The sequence below is a fragment of the Mauremys mutica genome, chromosome 5, assembly GCF_020497125.1.
Source record: "Mauremys mutica isolate MM-2020 ecotype Southern chromosome 5, ASM2049712v1, whole genome shotgun sequence".
NCBI classification, from domain to species: domain Eukaryota; kingdom Metazoa; phylum Chordata; order Testudines; family Geoemydidae; genus Mauremys; species Mauremys mutica.
The window spans coordinates 107,924,356-107,938,334 of record NC_059076.1 but is presented as its reverse complement, the minus strand read 5'-3'; positions in this window follow the sequence as shown (position 1 = coordinate 107,938,334).

Here is a 13,979-nt window from a genome sequence, read left to right as displayed (position 1 = left end):
TACTTATTCCCTATCACGTACATATAAAAGCGTGGCTTCCAGCTGAGACAAACTTGAATGCAGTGACTGATAGTTGTTATGACTGACTCCCTGGCATGTGGCTCTGTAGTCATCTCCCCATAGAATATATATATATATATATATATATATATATATATATATATATATATATATATATATATATATATATATATATATATATATATATATATATTTTAAAAAACCTTCATTGCACAGTATTTCATGTAAATTGTTGCTGTGAGCCCGAGTCACCCAATACAAAATTTTCAGGGGGGCAGTGGTATTCTTTGTATTCTCCACTCCCACTGTGCACTCATATAAGGGCCAGGCAGAACCTGTCCTTAATTGCTCAATTAGGTGTAAGTGCAACAAGTTTTTAGATGGTCCTACTATACTTTTCTACTATAACCCTGTGGTAACATGGCTCACAAATTATCACTAAGTACAACACTTAGGTATCCTGTCTATGTTGAGCAAAACTCTGATGAGAGCTGGAAGTTAACATCCAAGATGCATTGAAAACCTCCCATTTGGTTTTACTGTGCTACATATCTTGATCTTTCAGACCGGTTTCTTTAAAGTATGTTTTGGTAGTGAGTTTCAGTGCATCTTTGTGCTGACTTTAGTGTCTCTCCCTGTTCATCTACCTTTAGGCTTAATCAGAAACACATTGTGATAAATTCAGCAATTTTGAGTCTGGTCCTTTTCAACAGTTAGGTGAAATGGTCACATGACAGGGACTCAAGTATAAGCAGTATGCAGCTGACACACGGCTCTACCTATCCTTCATCACATAGGATCACACCACTACCACCAAGATGGTCCAGGGCGTCAATGAGATCGGCTCATGGAAGAACATGAGTGGGTGAAGCTGACCCCAAGGAAGTCAGAGGTTATGCTGGTGGGCAGAGAAAAGCATTTTGAAGAATTTGCAGCCAAGGTGCAGCCTCCTTTGGTTGCAGGTACACATCCACAACTGGTTAGTTTGGTCTGTAATTTAGGAGTACTCTTGGATTCCTCACTAACACTGAGCTTTCACATAGCAATAGCCATGAGTAATGCTTTCTGTCATCTCGGTTTGCTAGGAGACTGTGTCCCATGCTGGTGAATGATGACAATGCCTTAATTATTCATGTCTTTCTTGTCCCTTCTTGGCTGTACCAGAGCATTGCGATAGACATAGGCATGAAGCCTTCTTCAGCATTTAGGAAACCTCAACTAGCACAGAATAGTGCAGCGTGTATCCAGGGGTGGCTCTAGGAATTTGGCCGCCCCAAGCATGGCGGCACGCTGCGGAGGGCGCGCTGGTGGTTGCCGGTCCCGCGGCTCTGGGGGACCTCTTGCAGACGTGCCTGCGGAGGGTCCGCTGGTCCCGCGGCTCCGGTGGAGCATCCGCAGGCATGACTGCGGAAGGTCCGCCGGAGCCGCCTGCCGCCCTCCTGGCAAAATGCCGCCCCAAGCGCGCGCTTGACGCGCTGGGGTCTGGAGCCGGCCCTGCCTGTATCTTCAGTAACACAGGCTACCACAAGCAGGGGCGGCTCCAGGCACCAGTGCAGCAAACACGTGCCTGAGGCGGCAAGCGTGGGGAGGGGCCGCATGCCAGTTGTTGTGAGGCGGCAGTCAGGGAGCCTTCGGCGGCGTTTCTGAGGGAGGTCTGCTGGTCCCGCAGCTTTGGCAGCAATTCGGTGGCAGGTATGCTGAAGGCGCGGGACCGGCAGATCACCTGCAGAACTGCTGCTGAATCTGCGGTATGGGGACCTCCAGCAGAAATGCCGCCGAAGGATCCCTGACTGCTGTGCTTGGTGCGGCAAAAAACATAGAGCTGCCCCTGACCACAAGCACACCAGACTTGTCCTATGTTCTACATACTGGCTTCCCACAGAATTTCAAATCAAATTTAAGATCTTGGTCCTTATCTTTAAGGTGCTCCATGGCCTGGGGCCAAGATATATAGAAGATTGCCTGATGGTCTGGGAAGAAGATGATGATCCACAACTTCACTTCTCTGGCCCAAGGGAACTCTTTATAGTAAGGGTAAAGCTTGTCTGAGGAGACAGAGCTTTCTTAGTGGCTGGCCTGAGACTGTGAACTTTCACAGGAACTAAGGACTGCCTTCTATTCCAAGTACAAGGGGCATTTCTTTGGCCTTGCCTTCTTTAACATAAATACATAGCAACATGTCTATTTATAAAACAAACAAAAACATTTTCCTATTTCTGTAACCTTTTTCTTCCTGACTATTGACAATATTATAGGAACCAAATTAGGCACTGAGGCATTCAGTTAACATCAGACTTTAACAAGGAGTCCTCTACTCTCTTTCAATACTATATCTTACCGTGTATTGTAAAGTGACTTCATTTTCTCAAGGAAAACTACATCTTACATAGCCTAACTCTGAAATATGCAAATACTAAGTTGGGTCTTCTAGTTAAACAGATCTGTAAGAGTATCCTAATTGGTACCAACCCTTTTTGCCCTTGTTATTTAGTCCAAGATATAACTATAAATATGTGGCAATTTTGCAATACATTTAAAACACCCAAAATCTGAGTGATTTTGCATTTAATTGAGCAAACAACATTGTCCAATTTTTACAAAAGTAATGACTCATTTTTGAGCCTTAAGGACTTGCCCATACTTACTCACATAACTATATGTCAGTTAGAGAGAGGATTTTTCTATCAACTTGTGTATGCTGGTAAAAGCCCTAGTGTAGTTGGAGCAACAAAGAATCCTGTGGCACCTTATAGACTAACAGACGTTTTGCAGCATGAGCTTTCGTGGGTGAATACCCACTTCTTCAGATGCAAGAGTGTAGTTGGAATTATGTTTCTCTAGCATATACTGGTTCCCCAGACTGTATAGCTATCCCAGTATAAGCTCTTTTATACCAACACAGCTGTGTTCACATGATGCAGTTTTAACTATATGAACAAAACCTAACTTGGACAAGGACATAAATAAAGGGTAGAATTTTGCTTGAAAAATAGGTGACATTGCCAACATTTTTAGTCTCTTTTTGAAGGAAGTTGGAGTTGCTTCAAACCCTCATTTTCTTATGCTCTTTGATGAAAAAATTCAATTCACTGATTTTTTATTAACAAAAGAGCTAATTTCTGTGGATGCAAAATCACTTCTAATGGAAATGTTGGTGGGGGGATTCATGATGTCATATGGCTATCCAGAACTCTGCCACAGAGTCTGTGTCAATGAATGTCTGTGGGCATTCAGGGGAGAAAGTGAATGATGGGGACCCAAGGGTAAAGGTAAGTGAAACACGGTGTCATGGCTCAGCAATACACACAAAAATGGTAGCCCAAGATATGAAGCTAGCTAGTAGGTAAATCTTGACCACAAACAAAGGAGAAGAGGATTTAGAAAATGCTTCAAAAGCCAAATCCATAACAGCCAAATGGACCTGAAATGTACAAGAGGTTGTGGAATTCAACAGGGCACAATTATTTTCTGAGTTTTTAGGGAGATGCCTGCAGACCTCCCTGATAGGAGATTTTGTTCTAGGTATCAGTAGTTCTGCCTTTATCTATCAAGGGCATTGGTCAGTCCTGATCTGGCTGCTTTATTATAACAGACTGGAAGTGTTTTTTAACTTTTTAAAAAATCAGTTAAACTGTAGGATAATGGAAAAATTGGATGGTAGAAAGATAGATCAAGCCAGGATGTAGCCCGGAATAAAAAACAATAGTCCCACTTGATGCGATAAGTAAGTGACAGATTTATAGCTGGGGGGTTGGCAGCAGCAGTAAAAAATGCTGCAAGTAGATAAACCATCAGAATTATAGCTACCTCTGGCTCAGTTAAGGAACACACAAAGGATGTATGAATGGTGGTATATATTGTAAAATATTTATTGATCATTTTAGTATTTTAGGGCCATACAAGTTTGTGAGAAATGTACATATCTGGTAATTGTGTGTAGCAGATGGAAAGTAAGTTCTTATTTTACCCAGATACAGAACAGAGCTGATATTTCACTATCTGGATATCTCTAGTTAGCAAATAATGTCAATAGAATGGAATGTTATCACAGCATAATGGTTGCCTGCTGCTAGATAAGTGCCCAGTCGAAAGCACAATGTTTATTTTCAAGGCAGGGGACATTGATCTTGTGACAACTTTCTATTTCAATGACATTCTTGCTATTACATTAGATTGATGTACTTGTGACCATTTTGTCTAATAGATATTGGTTTAGTAAAGTGACAGCTGCTCATTGTGCCACGCTTCAATATATTAGCTACATTCTGATTGGCAGGGAGAAGACTCCTTGTATGATAGCCATAAAACGATAGATACTTTTTCTTAAAAAATGACTCTGCTTTTATGAATGAACAGGTTAAGTTTTTAGTTTTTTACTTTTTTTTCTTAATTTATATTACTAAGTAATGTCATTTACCTCACAATATGATTGACAGACACAGTTTCCCTTTTTAATTCCAAGTAACATGAATTTTCTTCTCACATTAAAAACAAACAAGCTAAATAAGAATGAATATCCATCTGCAAACTCTGCCTTAACTGACCCACAGACTATTTGGGCACTTTCAACTAGGAGCTTTTCCCAAGTGGGAGCTGGTAATTTGTTCTGTGGAGAACAAACAAATAGCTAAAATGCTTTCAATCTATGGAATTACCATTTTACTACTCTGGAGAAACCCATGTAAAGCATTAAAGAGAAAAGAGTAGATTGATCCCCAAGAGGAAAACAACCTTTTACTGTGAAACATTTTTGTTGTGAGCCACAGAGTAAAGCTCTAGTAGTTTCTCCTTTCTTCCTAGGTTCCTGAATATTTTAGAATGTTGTTAGCATGGATGAACTTCTACATTTTCATACTTTCTTCTATCTTGTAATGCAGGACAGACAGCAGTTTGCTCTCACTGGGAGTAATTTCATGCCTTTGAAAATTGTTTTATAGAAAGGTAGAAAAATAGGGAGTGCTTTATCTGTGTGTTTCAGTATTACATACATGGAAGAAAGAGAAGGTCCTTGCAAGCAAACCTAACTAGCACTTAGCAATAATTCTATATGGTTGTCATTCTGCTTGAAGATGGGATAGCAGCGAAGGTAAATTCTGCTTAGCGGGGCTAATTTTTCATTGCCTTCATGTGAGCAACAGTAAAAACCACAGTGGAGAGAGAATCAAAGAGTTTGATTCTGATACACTTCCTTCTGTGTAGTAGCAACTTCAGCTTCATCCATGAGTGGTCCCATGGACTTCAGTGGATCAGCTTGTAAGATGCTACTTAACTGGAAGAGAAGTGACATAATCTGAATCTTTGAGGCTAGAGATCAAAAAGAGAAATTAAGTCATCTGGTCCATCTTTCTTTGAGTATATGATTGTTCTGTACTGCACATTTACTAGTACAAAAAGGAGCTTCCATGGGATTCCTCACATATGAGAGAAAACCAAAGAAGAAAAGTACAGAACAAAAAACAGTCAAATTGCTGTATCACCAACACACTGCTGTGCATTTTGTAACATTTCACTTTAGTCCTAAGTGGCACACAGGATCTGGTCCAAGAAGTGAAGAGAGCTGAACTGCTCAGTAGTAACGACCATAATGTAATTAAATTTAATATCTCTGTAGGGAGAAAAATACCAAAGAAACCCACCGTAGTAGCATTTAACTTCAAAAAGGGGAACTACATAAAAATGAGAAGGCTGGTTAAACAGAAGTTAAAGGGAATAGTCATAAGAGTGAAATGCTTGCAAGCTGCCTGGAAACTTTTTAAAAACACCATAACAGAGGCTCAAGTTATATATACACCTCCCACCCAAATAAAACAACAAAACAGTAAAAAGACCAAAAAATGCCAGCCTGGCTAAACAGAGTAAAAGAGGCAGTAGGAGTTAAATAGACATTAAAAATTGCTGTTAGTTTTTGTGTCTTTCACTAGTTGCCCTTCAAATTATTTTTTTGGCCTGCTTTATTATACTTTTACCCTTGACTTTCCAGAGTTTATGCTCTTTTCTATTTTTCTCAGTAGGATTCAACTTCCAAATTTTAAAGTAGGTCAGAAACAGTTACTCTGCCAAACAATCAGTGGGGCCACTAGACAACCAAGTGCTAAAGGAGTGCTCAAGAAAGACAAGGCCTTTGGGGAGAAGCTAAATGAGGGAGTTGACAAGTATGTGGACAAGGGTGATCCAGTGGATATGGTGTATTTGGACTTTCAGAAAGCCTTTAACAAGGTCCCTGACCAAAGGCTCTAAAGCAAAGTAAGCAGCCATGGGATAAAAGGGAAGGTCCTCTCACGGATTAGTAACTGGTTAAAAGATATGAAACAAAGGATTGGAATAAATGGTCATTTTTCACAGTAGAGCGAGATAAGTAATGGGGCCCCTCAATGATCTGTACTGGGACCAGTGCTGTTTAGCATATTCACAAATGATCTGGAGAAAGGGATGAATAGTGAAATGACAAATTTACTTAAGCTAGTTAAGTCCACAGCAGACTGCGAAGAGTTACAAAGGGATCTCACAAAACTTGGTGACTGGGCAAGAAAATAGCAGATGAAATTCACTGCTGATAAATGTAAAGTAATGCACACTGGAAAACCTAATCCCAAATATACATACAAAATGATGGGGTCTAAATCAGGTGTTACCACTCAATAAGAGATCTTGGAGTCATTGTGGATAGTTCTCTGAAAACATCCACTCAATGTGCGGTGGCAGTCCCCCCCACAAAAAAAGGAAGGCACTGTTAGGAATCATTGGGAAATGGATGGATAATAAGACTGAAAATATCATAATGCCACTATATAAATCCTTAGTATGCTCACACCTTGAATACTGCTCACAGTTCTGGTAGCCCTATCTCAAAAAATATATTAGAATTGGAAAAGGTACAGAGATGGGCAACAAAAATGATTAGGGGAATGGAACAGCTTCCATATGAGGAGAGATTAAAAGGACTGGGACTGTTCAGCTTGTAAAAAAGAGATCTGAGGGCAGATGCGATAGAAATTAATACAATCATGAATGGTATGGAGAAAGTGAATGAGGAAGTGTTATTTACCCCTTTACATGACACTTCCCTTAAAAAATATTGAATACATTTTAAAAGATATCTTGTTCTGGAAGGGGACTGCAATGATGAGCAAACCTCAAACCATTTAGAGGTGTAGTTTGGATAAGCATCAAAATGTTTTGATGTTAACCAGAAATCATGATGGCAACTATGGCATCATCTATCTTCCCAATTTGGTGTTCGATAGGCTTTATCGCCTCCACTTGACTTTCCCATCGTGGTTTCAGTGTCAGAGAGGATGTTCCCAGATGTTGGTTCAAAATTTGCCATTGGATAGTTGATGCAGAGAAAAATACACAGATGCTTTGAATAACATTAAAAAATTCAGCAGCCTCACTAGAAGTGACTCTGCATCACTGACCACCAAGCTCAATGAATGAGAACTGCATAGGACAAAAAAAGCTTGAGGGTTTAACTCTTGGATCCGTGTCTGCACTCCTCTATTCTTTCCTCTCACATTGACACCATTATCGTAGCCCTGACCTCTCATGTCAGCTATCGCAATTCCCGTATCTCCAGCTTTTTAAGAAACATATTTGTCATACCAGCTCCTGTAGTATCATCAATGTCAATACATTCTAGAAAATGCTCTCTGACAGTCACCATTGCAGGGTCATTTTCACTAGGTTCTGTTGTTGCTACAAATCGTACCATTAAAGTCATTTGTTCCATATGGCTGATGTCACGTGTGCAGTCCAGAGTAATATCTTGCTGACTTCAGATCTGCCACAATCTTCTATTTGACTTTTGTTGCCAGTAACAGTACGATCTCATTTTGAATTGTTTTTCCAAGGTAGTGGTGTGTGTACATTTCTTGGGTGGTGACTCTTCTTAGATGCTCCTGGAGTACGGCATCAAACTCAGCTATCAGCTCCACAATTTTAAGGAAGTTTCCATTGTTTGGCACATACAGCTGATCTGAAGTGCCTCACAGTGCTACGTTTTGAGTAGCAAGAATTCTCACAATGGCAATGAGCCTTTTCAGAACATTTTGCCAATAAAGAGACTCTGATGCAATCTTCTCTTGATACTGATCATCTATGGTGGCCTTTAACCTTGGTCTCATCTCAAGCTCTTTCCACCTATGGAATGCTCTCTGGTGATTTGCTGTCTTCTCATGGCGTGCCAGATTTCTAGCTAGATTTTTCCAGTCCTTTGTTCCTGTAGAACCCAATGTGGCTGGAACATTAGACTGGAAGAGCTTGCAACAATAACAGTATGCAACATTCTGGGTTTTTGAATACATAAGCCATGGCCTCTCCACTTTGTCACCATTGGGGATTTCATGCCAGTAATGTGTTGGATGGAAACTTCTATTTTCATTGTCTTTAGGGAACATGAAGTTTTTCACTTGCTGTGGCCCATGCAGTACAAGGAAGTCCCTCAGGCTACTGCTCAAGTGGGTCCACAGTCCTGGATCATCTAGACTTAAGGAACTAAACTCAGCAGCAGCTGTTTCTTGCGCCTCCACCACACTCTTCTCTGATCTACACTTTTTTTTCTTCAGGAATGCGCATGGTTACATCCATTTGAGATGGAGATATAGATGCTGCAGTAGCTGCCAGGTCACCTGCACTCTGATTAACTGGAAGATCAGGCATCTCCTCACCACTCACATCCTCTCTGGGACCGGAAGGCTCACTGTGAACATTTGTGTCTATGTATCTCAGGAGAGCTCCTTCCTGTTTAGATAGAAAAGCTTCCTTTGCTTGCTTTCTTTTTCTGAATGCTGTCCCAGAGGGGCATTTTCTTCTTTCACTCATGACTGCTGTTCTGTGCTAGCTATAGTGGCTCTCAACACTCAGTTGAAGGGGACAAATAAGCAGGCTGATCGCAGGGCCTGAGTGAGGGAAGATATCAGCATCTTAAGTGCCTAACTGGCTCCTACTACTTCAGTTGACTACCTGTTCTCTTCAAGTGGGTTCAGGGAAGCAGCAGGAAATAGGAAACTCCCTGAGAAACTGGTGTTAATCAGTGCAGTATCCTGGGGGTGTTAGAGAGGCACATAAGAGGCTCCTCCTCCTCTCTCTCCCCGCAGCTCCTGCTGCTTTCTGTTATTCCCTCTCACCTTTTCGCCTGCCTATGTCTTTTGTGCCCTCCTTCCTTCAGCACAGCACTCCACCATCTCTGTGTATCTAGAGCAGAGAGAATACATACTGTACTTTCCGGCGTATAAGACGGGTTTTTGGGCTAAAAAACAACCCCCAAAAATCGGGGGTCGTCTTATACGCCGGGTATAAACTTGTAGCCCTCTGACTTCCCTCCGCGGCTAGGATTTAAAAGGCTCTGCGCTGCCCGCTGCGGCGGGGAGCCCAGAGCCTTTTAAATCCTCCCCGCGGCTGGGATCTAAAAGGCTCTGGGCTGTCCACCGCGGCGGGCAGCTCAGAGCCTTCTGACTCCCAGCCGCGGCCGGGATTTAAAAGGCTCTGGGCTCCCCGCCGCGGCGGGCAGCTCAGAGCCATCTGACTCCCAGCAGCGGCTGGGATCTAAAAGGCTCTGGGCTGTCCGCCGCGGCGGGCAGCTCGGAGCCTTCTGACTCCCAGCCGCGGCGGACTGTTCTCTTCAAGTGGGTTCAGGGAAGCAGCAGGAAATAGGAAACTCCCTGAGAAACTGGTGTTAATCAGTGCAGTATCCTGGGGGTGTTAGAGAGGCACATAAGAGGCTCCTCCTCCTCTCTCTCCCCACAGCTCCTGCTGCTTTCTGTTATTCCCTCTCACCTTTTCGCCTGCCTGTTATGTCTTTTGTGCCCTCCTTCCTTCAGCACAGCACTCCACCATCTCTGTGTATCTAGAGCAGAGAGAATACATACGGTATGTACCAGCAGCAGACACAATTTTCTACACTCTGGGTCCTAGTGGCACCCCCCCCCCACAGTCTGGCACCTGAGACGACTGCCTCAGCTCACCTCATGGTAAGGCCCGCCCTGGTTGATCTGATGTCTTAGAATTCCCAAAGATCTGATTTGATATAAAATATGGATGAAGATTTGGGTATGTTTTTTATTTTGTATGCAGATCATGGGCCAGATTTGTAAATTGGTGTCTATAACAGCTGAGAATCTGTCCCTATATGGTTTGTCTATTTATATGGTAAATTCTTCAGGCCAGCAACCTGTCGTCTTCTAGGTTATCTTACAACTTGAAGCATTATATAAGAAATACGATTTTTATTATTATTATTTGTTTATTGCATATTTGTAGGGTGCCTAGCATATTGTATAAATGATAAATACTGGTAACAAGAACAACTGGGCTGAGATGACTGTTTTTGATATAAGGCACTGAATGGCCCATCACTGAGTTGTTGATTATGGTGCAAGCTAATAAACTAATTTTCTAAGCTCTTTTAACTATTCTAACCTGAAAAATATCAGATTTAAAGCATATAAAAAGGATATGGCCCTGAACTCAATCTGGAGCCAAACATCCCCAGGCACTGGGGAAGCTTGAACCCTGACACATTTTCATTTTTTATATATTAAAATTATATGTTATGGTGGATATAAGACAGTGCTTATGGTGAACAGTGCTAATGGCTTGCATGTCTAGGCATCATGGATGGATTAGCGCTTGGGATGAAACTTTCCATAGAAAGAGTTAGCGGTCATGCAGTAACCACGTAGAGAAAATCATTTAGGGTACTGTGAGAGTTAAAGTTCTCTTCTTTGTCTGGGCTTCCAGGGTAGCTGCACAACAAGAGGCCAGTCTTCCCCATGGGGAGCCCCATGAGGGCTTTCCCAGACATAAAGTACAGGGGAGCTGAGTGAGAAAAAGAAACACAGAACATTTTTAACTAGTTAGATCTCTTCGGAGATTTATGAGAGTCCTGGAGGAAGACAGAGGACAAAGGCAGCTGCTTCTTGAGATAGGGTAGTAGGACTTTATTGTGGACTTCTGAAAAAGGAGTTGCCTATGTGCAATTTGCCACCACAGTTCAAGGAAACAGGACTTGTTTTTATTTTTCTTTAAAAAATATACACACTAAGAAAATACCTGACTCCAGGGCACTGATTTCTGTTCCAAACACAAAGTTGACCTACAAGGCCCTAAAATTTGCTTCTGCTCAGAAAAGGGGCAACAATGTATTAAAGATAGCAGCCATAACAAAGCCACTATATTCACAAACTGAGAATGTAGTAACTAAGAACCACATGTATTTTCAATCACCTCTAATCGTTGGTGCAAAAAGCATGGGTCGAAGCCCAGGTTGGGGCACTTAGGTTATGTCTAAACTGAAATAAAAGATGCGTGACATGGCCACAGCTGGCCCAGGTCAGCTGACTTGGGCTGCCATGGCTTGGGCTGAGGGGCTAAAAATAGCCATATAGATTTTGGGCTTGGGCTGGAGCCTGTGCTCTGAGATGCTATGAGGGGGAAGGGTCTCTGAGCCCAGGGTCTGGGAAACTGAGCAGGAAGGATCTCTGAGCCCAGGCTCCTGCCCAAACCCGAATGTCTATGCTGCAGTTTGAGCCCTGCATCCCGAGCCCGCTGAGCCTGAGTCAGCTGACCGAGGCTCTGAGACTTGGTGCCACAGGTTTGTACTTGCAGTGTAGACATGTCCTTTGGCACTTGCCCAGATTGTGAGTTCTACAGAGTTGCACTGCCTCTTGGGGTAGTTAGGGAGGGATAGTGAGGGATAGCCCTTTTGTGCTGAATCAGCTCCATGGGCCACTATGGTAGGGGGCTGAGGAGGTTAGAGTCCTCTCCACCCCCACCTGCCAGTCCCCTTTGGGATATTTAGCAGCCCTTGGGGTACAAGTGAATGTCTGGAGAGCCACAAAGAGTGGGGTGGGGAAAGATCCTTGCAGCCTCATGCTGCCCACCTGAGCCATGGCTGGGCACAATTTGTCTGCTCATGAACAGTGCTGATTTCAAATCACAGACAGTGAAATTCTGAATGAATGATCATTGGTCTTAGAAGTAGATTGAGTATTAGAGAGATGAATTCATTTACCATTTGTCTGATAAAAATGACATAACCTAATAAAGTAGCTGTCAAACTATCTCTCTGTTCACCTGCTTATCAGGAATAGGTGGAACAACCCCACAGATATAAAGAAAGACATAAGAGAATAACTGTGGAAATTAGCCTGATTTGTATCCACTTGTTTTCATTTGAGTCCATTCCTCTCAAGTGATTGACAGCATAACATAAATCAAGAGTTTTTAAACTTATTAATATAATATGAACTGCCAAAAGATTAAAGTCTCATTTACATAACCCAAGATGAAAGGAGGTGAAATATTGTAATTATCTTTTCAAGCTAAATTTGCACTGCCATTTAAAATTAACCTATGCAAATGACAGGTTAAACCCTAGGAAATCTCCTGCTCTGTAAAATAATCTACTTGTAATTGTGACTATGTTTACATAATGGTCACTCAATTAGCTACTCGCTGCATAAACACGTAGCAACATTCTAAAAGTTATTTATTTTCTTAATTTTTCTATTTTTGTCCCTCTGAACTTACAGGGCTTCTCCCCACCATGGAATTGTGAGGAACAGAAAGGCGAATGGGGGAGAGGCATGGCCATTCCCATTGTGTGTAATGACTGACCTGCAATTTTCCTGGATCCTTGTGTGCCTATACATTAAGGGGTAGACAAACAACCCATTGTCTCTCTGCAGGCCAGAGTGTGGATTTCCCCAGCGAGCAGAATGTTACAAATCAAATGTCTATGATCCAACTCAGAGAGGGAATGTAGAGGCAGGGGCCAAGGGCCATTGAGAGAGCTCTCCCTGCATGAAGTGGCATACAGGGTGCTGAATGCCCTTTTAGGACAGTCTTAGTCTTCAGTGAAATGGTTTAAACAAAAGTGGCTGCTTCGTACAGATGACTCTGCAGGGGGAGGGGGATGAAGTCTACATAAATCCCCACAGAGGTGAGCCAACTGCCTTTCTGTACCTGGAAAACTGAGGCACAGCGAAGTGTTGATGTGCCTCATTCTCCTGTTGAAGTTGGGGGAAACTGAGGCATGGCTCAGTGTTATTGCGGCTCAGACCACAGCTGAAAATGAGGAAACTGAGGCACAGCATGGTCTTGCTGAAGCTCACACTCCAGTCAAGAGTGGGAAACTGAGGCAGTTAAGGAGTATTGCACAATATGTGATTCCTACCCAAGGATGGGAAAAGCCCAAGATATGTGCACAGTACCCATGAATCAGCTGCCTATAATAAGATGACCCTTTACAAAGGGTGTCCATGGATATTGGAGGGTCACCACAGTCAAGGGACCCTGACTTGCAGCCCTCATGGACATGGGACAGAGAAAGGAATTGGTTCATGAGGAAGGAAGATAAGGTTATCCCAAAGAAGAGACGAGCGATAGTTTTCTCATATAATCACAGCCCAAGGCAGACACAAATGGCCAGAAAGGTGCCCCAAATCTCTTCCCCACCAGATACCACATAATTGAAGCCCAGGTGGTACAGTTTGGTTGAGACGCTTTGCAGGTGGTGGGCCACCTTGATAAACTTTTATTTGTAGCCAGGGTGGATTCAAGAGAGGTTACAAGCCTATTGACTTTATTTTAGGTTGACTTGTAATTTAGGAGTAGTGCTGGATAAAAAAAACGTGCCTTAAACTTTTTGTGAATTTGTGTCCAAGTTGCTGAATTGCTTTGGTTGAAAATTCCCTAAAAAATTTGACAAAATCAAAATATTTAATTTCAACATTTTCAAAACAAATCATTTTGGTTTTTCTATTAAAAAAATCTTTGTTTCCAAATTTACTTCAAATTTATTTTAAAAATAAAATATTTAGAAAAGCTCAAAAGAAATGATATGTTTTGTTTTGAATCAAAGATAATGTTGAGTTCAACCTGAAACAAATTTAATTTCACTTTTCAGTTCACTGAAAAGTTCAAAGAATTTTTGTTTCAAGTTGACCTGAAATGAATCC